The sequence below is a fragment of the Ornithorhynchus anatinus genome, chromosome 8 (assembly GCF_004115215.2).
Source record: "Ornithorhynchus anatinus isolate Pmale09 chromosome 8, mOrnAna1.pri.v4, whole genome shotgun sequence".
Classification (NCBI taxonomy): Eukaryota; Metazoa; Chordata; class Mammalia; order Monotremata; family Ornithorhynchidae; genus Ornithorhynchus; species Ornithorhynchus anatinus.
In genome coordinates, this window is record NC_041735.1 from 30,527,384 (window position 1) to 30,535,579 (window position 8,196).

An 8,196-nucleotide genomic window follows, 5' to 3' on the forward strand; every position below is an offset into this window, starting at 1 on the left:
GTCCATTTAAGGTAACGTAGTTGACACATTGCTGCCCAAGCTAAAATGATTGATCTCCCACAGGAAGGAGATAAAACAGAGACAGGATGTCTAGTACAATATTGGAAGGAGATAGAACAGATGGTCAATCGTCTAGTACAATATAGGAGACAGAACGGAGACAGAATGGTTAATCGTCTAGTAGGGGTTGGAGGGCTTAATGGAAGCAAGAAACTTTATTATTAATGTGTTGTGCATGCTAAGAAATGTTTTCTTTCTGGAATACTGAATATCGTGGTTTGTTCCATCAGTAAAACTGAGTCCCACTTCCCTTCCCTCCCCTCCCCACGTCCCCAACCCCTCCGTCCCTAATGGGCCTTATTGGGATGTAACAGTGCTGACAGAAGTGGTTTACTATGTCAGACTTTGTGACTGAGCAGACTTGCGATCTTGCTCTCTCTCTGTCTTTGAGAATAACTTACCTGGGCACCCTAACATCCATTTCCGGGTGGCCATGCATAAGATCCTCTGGGTCCCGACACAAAATACTTGGGTGGTGCGTTCCTCTCACCCTTCAGGCTTTATCCTCCAGTTCTCTCCTACCCTCATTTGTTACTGTAATGTGTGGAGTTTAGACAGCTCATGAAGAAAAGTGGGTGAACTGGTCACTGGGACAGCAAATGGCTAAAGGTAGTATGAGAGCATCTTAAGCTGTCGAGTTGTCTTCGACTCATAGTGATGCCATCGACACATCTCTCCCAGAAAGCCCTATCTCCATCTGCAATCGTTCTGGTAGTGGAGCCATGGAGTTTTCTTGGTAAAATACAGAAGTGGTTTACTATTACCCTCCTTTTGTGCAGTCAACTTGAGTCTCCATCCTCGACTCTCTCCCATACTGCTGCTGCCCAGCGCAGGTGAGTTTTGACCAGTAGCAGGTTACCTTCCACTCGCTAGCCACTGCCCAAGCTAGGATTGGAATGGTTAGGCCTCTCCCTCCCAAAGTCGAGACTGGTAGAGTACTGGAAAGTATCCAGCTGCAACCCTGAGAGAGGCATGGGAGGATCAGGAAGGCTTAAATTCAGAATTAGAAGCATGGCAGGAGGCTAGGATTAAGCCTGGAGAAGGCACAGAGGCTGCTATCAACCTTTTGTTTGCCTTATCCATGGGTAAAGGAGGAATTGAAACTTTGCAAGTCCACCTAAACCAGGCAGAGGAAAGAATAAAAGCCACAGAATGAGATGCAGTTGCCTGGCACAGATACTCTTAAGACTTAAAGGGGCAGGTTGCCGAAATGGAAAGGACCCTAGAGTCCTTATTCATTCAATAGTATTTATTGAGCGCTTACTATGTGCAGAGCACTGTACTAAGCGCTTGGAATGAACAAGTCAGCAACAGATAGAGACAGTCCCTGCCATTTGACGGGCTTACAGTCTAATCGGGGGGGAGTCTTTAGTGAATCAATCAATAGAACAAGTCCGTAGAAGCCGGTGGACATAGTGGCAGTATTGTATGAAGATAGTTACAGAATTTTATCAGAGAAACGACGCTGATTTCGCAATTGCATGAGAGGGTTTTGTGACCCTGGTGTAGAAATGAACTGACTCAAGAGAGCAAGCTGAGAGAGCAGAAAAGGGTGGAAAGTGGCTGCCCACCCCTTCACCCCAGGGGGTACAAGTGACAAACAACCCTGAGCCATCCGAACCTGGTACCTTTATTTGCGAGTATTTCTGTGTTCCACTCCACTGCAACTCTTCCAGCGCACACCCAAAATCCTACCCAATCCCCTTGCGTTGCGCCCGTACTCCACCCTCCAATCAGAACCAGTTCTTAGGAGTGGTCCATATAAGGTAACGTAATTGACACATCGCTGCCGCAAACTTAAAATGATTGATCTACCACAGGAAGGAGATAAAATGGAGGCAGAATGTCTAGTACAATATTGGAAGGAGATAGAACTGAGACAGGATGGTCAATCATCTAGTACAGTATGGAAGGAGACAGAACAGAGACAGGATGGTAAAACATCCAGTACAATCACCTCTTTGATCCTAGCTGAACTAACCACAGCAGATCACAGGTCATTCCGATAATGGCGGCTGAAGGCTTCCTGAGTCTCACGAGATCGTCCATCTAGTCAGGACCTGTCTGAGACCTAGAGCCGAATTTGTGTGGGGGGGTTGTTGATTCTCCGTGGGATCAGTTCCACCGTCTGCAGATCCCTCACCTGGAGAACTGTCCACTACTGCATGGCTTAGTAAGAAAGAGCACGGCCTTAGGAGTCAGAGGTCAATGGGTTCTAACCCCAACTCCGCCACCTGTCAGCTGTGTGACTTTGGGCAAGTAACTTAACTTCTCGGTGCCCTGAGTTACCTCATCTGCAAAATGGGGATTAAGACTGTGAGCCTCACGTGGGACAACCTGATTATCCTGTATCTACCCCAGCACTTAGAACAGTGGTCTGCACATAGTAAGCGCTTAACAAACACCAACATTATTATTACTGCTGCTTGACCTGCAAGTGATGAATCCACGATGACCGCTCAGCAATGCGTATTGCCGAGGACGTGGTGAGGAGTACCTGGACGGGGCCTTCCCAGAAAGGAGAGAGTGAGAGTTTCCCTGTCATCTTTTTAACCCAAACCCAGTCTCCAGCCTCAAAGGGGTGTAGGTTACTGTCTAAGGGTATCACATGGCAGCTGATGGCGTCCCGCTGGGTGTTCAATTCCTGCTGCAGAGAGACCAGGTATTTTGCCAGGGTTTCATCACCTCCCATGAGAGTGATAGATTGATCCAGTCTTGTGACCTCCCCGGCAGAAGGGAGGTGACCAACAGTAACTCATATGGGGAGACCTTCAAGTCCCCTTGAGGACAGGAACGCAATCGTAACAGTGCAATGGGAGAGGACCTGAGGCCACTTTAATGTGTCTCTATACACAATTTCCCTAACGTCGTTTTTAATTCCCAATTACCCCTTTTCAACTTTTCCTGAGCTCTGGGGATGGTAGGGAGTGTCCAAGTTCCTCTCAATACCAAGACAGCGATTGACCTCAGCCAAAAATGGACTCCGTGAAATGGGAACCCTGATCCGAATCAATGATGGAAGGGGGCCCAAAACGTGGAATAACCGTCCGTAACAACATCTTAGCTACAAATTCAGCAGTTGCGTGCCGGGCCAGGAAGGCCTCTAACTAACCTGTGAGGTGGTCGATGATGGTCAGAACATAACGGTACCCTTCAGCCCTAGAAAAGTAATGAAATTGATCTGGAGCCCTTCAAAGGAGTGGTAAACCCATGCTCGGCCACCCCGGGGAAGGGCCCGAGGTTGGATGGCATTAAAGCTCTGGCAGATGGGACAGGCCATCGTTACTCACTTGGCTACAGGATGGATACCAGAAGCAAACCAGTGATGTAAAACTGTGGCAGCCAGGGCACCAGCTCAATAATGGGTATTTTGGTGAGTCTGCAACCCAGAAGAACTCGTTACTCTCGACAGCCTCGTATTTACTGGGCCATTCAGATTGTTCTTTCTCCATAATCAGAAAACCGGGCTGAGCCACGGTGACAAAAGTGTTAAGAGTCTCCACAGGAGTCTCAGGACGTATGTTATGCAGCCCAGCGTGATGCTTGGTCAGCTTTATGGTTTCCTGGACTTACCAAGTCCTTACCCTAGGTGTACACTCTAACATGGATAACAGCGAGAGCAACGGGAAGTCTGATGGCGGCTAAGAGGCAAGCTACTCACTCACCATTTGCTACTGGCTTTCCTCCAGAGGTCAAGAATCCTTGGCTCTGCCACAAGGCACCGGTCGAATGGCAAATGCCAAAGCCGTACTTGGAAGCCGTGTAAATATTAGTGCACAATCCCTTAGCCAGGTGAAAGGTCTGAATCAAAGCCTCGAGGAGCTCTGCTGCCTGAGCACTAACTGAGGAAGGGAGAGATCTGGCCCATAAAACATGAAATAGAGAAGCAGCATAGCTCAGTGGAAAGAGCCCTGGCTTGGGAGTCAGAGGTCATGGGTTTGAATCCCAGCTCTGCCACTTCTCAGCTGTGTGACTGTGGGCAAGTCACTTAACTTCTCTGTGCCTCAGTTACCTCATCTGTAAAATGGGGATTAAGACTGTGAGCCTCATGAGTAAGACGGGTTTTTTGTAGTCCAGCAGCCCTAGAGCAGGGGCTGAATTTAAGCTGACTTTAAGGTTGTGAAAGGCAGACTCCGCTTATGAGGACCATTCAAGGGAGTCAGGGGACTCCTTCAGGAGCTGAAAGATCAAACGAGTTATCAGTACGAATTCAGGGATCCAAGCCCGGCAAAATCCTGCCACTCCGAGGAAACCCCGAAGCTCACGCTTGGTGGGCCGGGGCAAGGCCTGGATGAAGTTGGCACGACTAGGGCCAATCGCTCTCTCCCCTGCCCAGAGAATGAACCCCAGATATTTTACCTGCCTTGGACACCACTGCAACTTCTTACCCCTAACTTTGAGGCCAATAGCAAACAAATGCTGCAGAAGCATCAGAGAGCCCGCCTGCACAATTCCTCAGATTTCCCAGTAATCAAAATATCATCTACAAATTGAAACATTCCCACTCCACTGTGAATCCGAACCTGTAAAAGAGCCTTGTAAAGGGCCCTGGAAAAGATAGTAGGGGAATGTACGAACCCGTGGGGCAATCGTGTCCAGGTCAGCTGACGGTTATCCCAAGTAAAGGCAAAAAGGTACTGGCTTTCAGGAGATACTGGGATAGTGAAGAGCGATCCAGTCAAATCAATACAGGTAAATGCCCGAGGCTGTGAGCTAATTCCACTAATTACTGAGGCCAGGCTAGGGACCACCGCATGAATAGGGGTGGCATAAGCATTAATGGCCCGCAGGTCCTGTACAAAATGGTTAGTTGGGTTCCCTGGCTTAGTACTGGCAACACTGGAGTATTGAAGGGAGAAATGCACTTAACAAGGATTTTGTTTTCCAAGAACTCAGAGATAATTGGGTCCAACCCTGCATGGCTCTCAAGTGGGAAGCAGCGTGGCTCAGTGGAAAAGAGCCTGGGCTTCGGAGTCAGAGGTCATGAGTTCGACTCCCGGCTCTGCCACTTGTCAAGTCACTTAACTTCTCTGTGCCTCACTTACCTCATCTGTAAAATGGGGATTAACTGTGAGCCCCACGTGGGACAACCTGATTCCCCCGTGTCTACCCCAGCGCTTAGAACAGTGCTCTGCACATAGTAAGCCCTTAACAAATACCAACATTATTAAGTGACATAGGATATTGCCGGACACAGGGAATAGAGCCCCACTTTTCCTCATCTCCCACTCCCTTCTGTGTCTCCCTGACTTGCTCCTTCTGCTCTTTCCCACCTCCCAGCCCCACAGCACTTATGCATATATCTGTCATTTTATTTATTTATATTGATGTCTGTTTATTAATATTGATGTCTGTCTCCCCACCCCCACCCCATGCCCCTTCGACTGTGAGTTCATTGGGGCAGGGATTGTCAGTCTTTATTGTTGTACTGTACTTTCCCAAGTGCTTAGTACAGTGATCTGCACATAGTAAGTGCTTAATAAATATGACTGAATGAATGGATTATTGAGAAAGAGCGAGAAGTGGTACCTGATTTTTCTTTAAACGACCTGTGAGAAATACTAATTCACATGTGTTAACTGACTCGTAACAACTATCATCTTAATAAGGCTTTCATTTCATCTTTAATATTAGCAACTGTGTTAACAGACAGGGTTGCAAAACGTTCTGAGAAAGTGAAATGGGGAACAGATAATTTTACACCTTATCAACACTTTTCAGTTTTAAATAATTGGATATGTTTACACTTATTACTCTGAATGGGACATTTGTACATTTCATGCATAATGTCAACATAAGAAATTCAATCACTTTAATAAAATGAGAGTGAGTAACACCATCATTGAAAATAAAAACTATGTAAAATAAAATGTAATATTTAAGTATTTATTTCATTTAAAATTTTGAGCTGGCCATTGGGAAAATTTCAAACCCCACACAGTATATCAATGTAAGGTAATCGGTGAAAGAATCATAATAATAATGAAAAGGTAAAAAAATTAATATCAAGAGAAAATAAAGGCTTCTATGTTATTAATTTCTCAGGTCAGAATATTTGATAATCTTTGAGCTCCTTTTCTGAATGGATGGGAGATTATAAAACGAGCCATTGGTTTTATGGTTAGTGATTGGCACATTGTAAGCGCTTAACAAACACCATTATTATTGTTGGACTTTCTTTTTTTTCTTACGAATAGGGCTCAGTCTCAGCTTTACATGTCCTTGGCCCTCTTGTGGCTTTCAGTATTCATGAGCAGCAGTCCGGCCTAGATACAGGGTAAGAAGCGACCTACTCCAGCAGCTTGTGCGGCAACTCGTTCTCTGTTCAGGGCCGGGTGGTGGGACTACTGAAGGACAGTTTAGTGTCTTGGGTCGCGTGCTCTCCAGCTCCAGGTTCTACACCATCGGGGGCTCCTACTCCTTGACCAGGGGTGCCCAAGCTTGACCCGCTCAAGGTAGTTTGAAGGACGCCCAACAGGAACTGCAGCTCTTTCAGAAATGAGTGCAATGTGGCCTAAGGGAGGGCTTTGCCCCCTGTTTTCTACCACCTGACGCGGCGGTAGTAAACTTAGGTGGAAATAGAGAAACAAAGGTGAATCATGTGGAAGGGTAGGTGGGTCGCCACACCAAGTCAATTGATGGGTGAGAACATGCCTTTATCACTTCACTCAATAAGAAGTGGTAAAGGGAATCCTCTCATTTGCAATACATGTCAACTCATTTTCCTTCAATCAAAAGGGATTTTAGAGGACTCATCTGCACGCGTTTCCTATAAATGCCGGAGAGAGTCCAAAACACAACCCCGTTCTCGGAGAAAAGCAACCAGCCAGGTGACACAATGTCTGACACAGTCAAGTCCGTGCCGGTGGCCACAGAGGACTCGTGGAAGGTGGTGGCCAAAGATCAGAAGGCCTGCAAGAAGCGCAAGCACAGCCGCTGGGAGAACTACTCCATCTATGTGTACAAGGTGCTGAAGCAGGTCCACCCACTCACCAGCATCTCGACCAAGGCCGTGGGAATCATGGACTCATTTATCAAAGACATTTTCGAGCGCATCGCCAGCGAGGCCTCCCACTTGGCGCTCTGTAACAAGTGCTCGACCATCACATCCTGGGAAATCCAAGCAGCCGTGCTGCTGATGCTTCCCAGGGAGCTGGCCAGGCATGCGGTGTCTGAGGGCACCAAAGGCCATCACCAAGTACACCTCGGCGAAATGAGAAACCCGTGAGATCCCTCACGCACCGAACCCAAAGGCTCTTTTCAGAGCCACACACATTTCTCGAAAGAGCCTTATTACTTAATTTTTATCTGTATATGTCCATGCTACCTCCTCCACTCTCCACGGTCTGGGGTCAGCGGTGAGTCCCCCGGCTTTGGTGTGGTGCGATGCCGTGGATTACCTACCGCCCTGTCACCTCAAGGTCCATGGTCCTGATTGCCGTCTGACGCCACAGCCCACGGGCAAAGTTCTGCAACAGTGCATGGAGATGCTGGGACATGGGGACTCCTGCTGTAATGCCTCTGCTCTTTTCTCCCTCTTAGTCCATCCCATTCCAGGACTGGACCATGCCCCCGCATTCTTCTAAAACCTTGCCCATAAGGGCTGGTTCCATCAAATCACGGGTGACTACAGCAATTCCAGGCTGGTGGACCTGGACATAAAATGAAGATCTAAAACTAAGTTTTGACCTCAAAATGCAGGGCTCGCAGGACTTTTCTCCTGGCAAAGAAAAACTTCGCAGAGGGTTTAAAAAACCAGAGACGGTGGGGATCTGACTTCCTACAGGACCACCGATTGAAATCTGTAAATATAGATTGAGAGTTCAGAGGCTTATGCCAGGCCAGGAAACATTTGCACAGGTGAGGGATTGGGGTTGGGGGTGGGGGAACTGCCTGTGTCAACTCTAAGTGTTTGGGGATGGGAATATACAAATGACCAAATGGATTCAAAGCTCCAGGACAAAGTGTATTCAGTGCCTAGATAATAATGTTGGTATTTGTTAAGCGCTTACTATGTGCCGAGCAATGTTCTAAGCGCTTGGGTAGACACAGGGGAATCAGGTTGTCCCACGTGGGGCTCACAGTCTTAATCCCCATTTTACAGTTGAGGTAACTGAGGCACCGAGAAGTTAATAA

The 8,196-nt window shown here is 47.4% G+C and overlaps 1 pseudogene; it reads left to right on the forward strand.

The window, feature by feature from the left end:
- The window catches only part of LOC114813772, an 8,067-nt pseudogene extending 790 nt beyond the window's left edge, over positions 1-7,277 (forward strand).
- Positions 7,278-8,196: the final 919 nt, after the last annotated feature.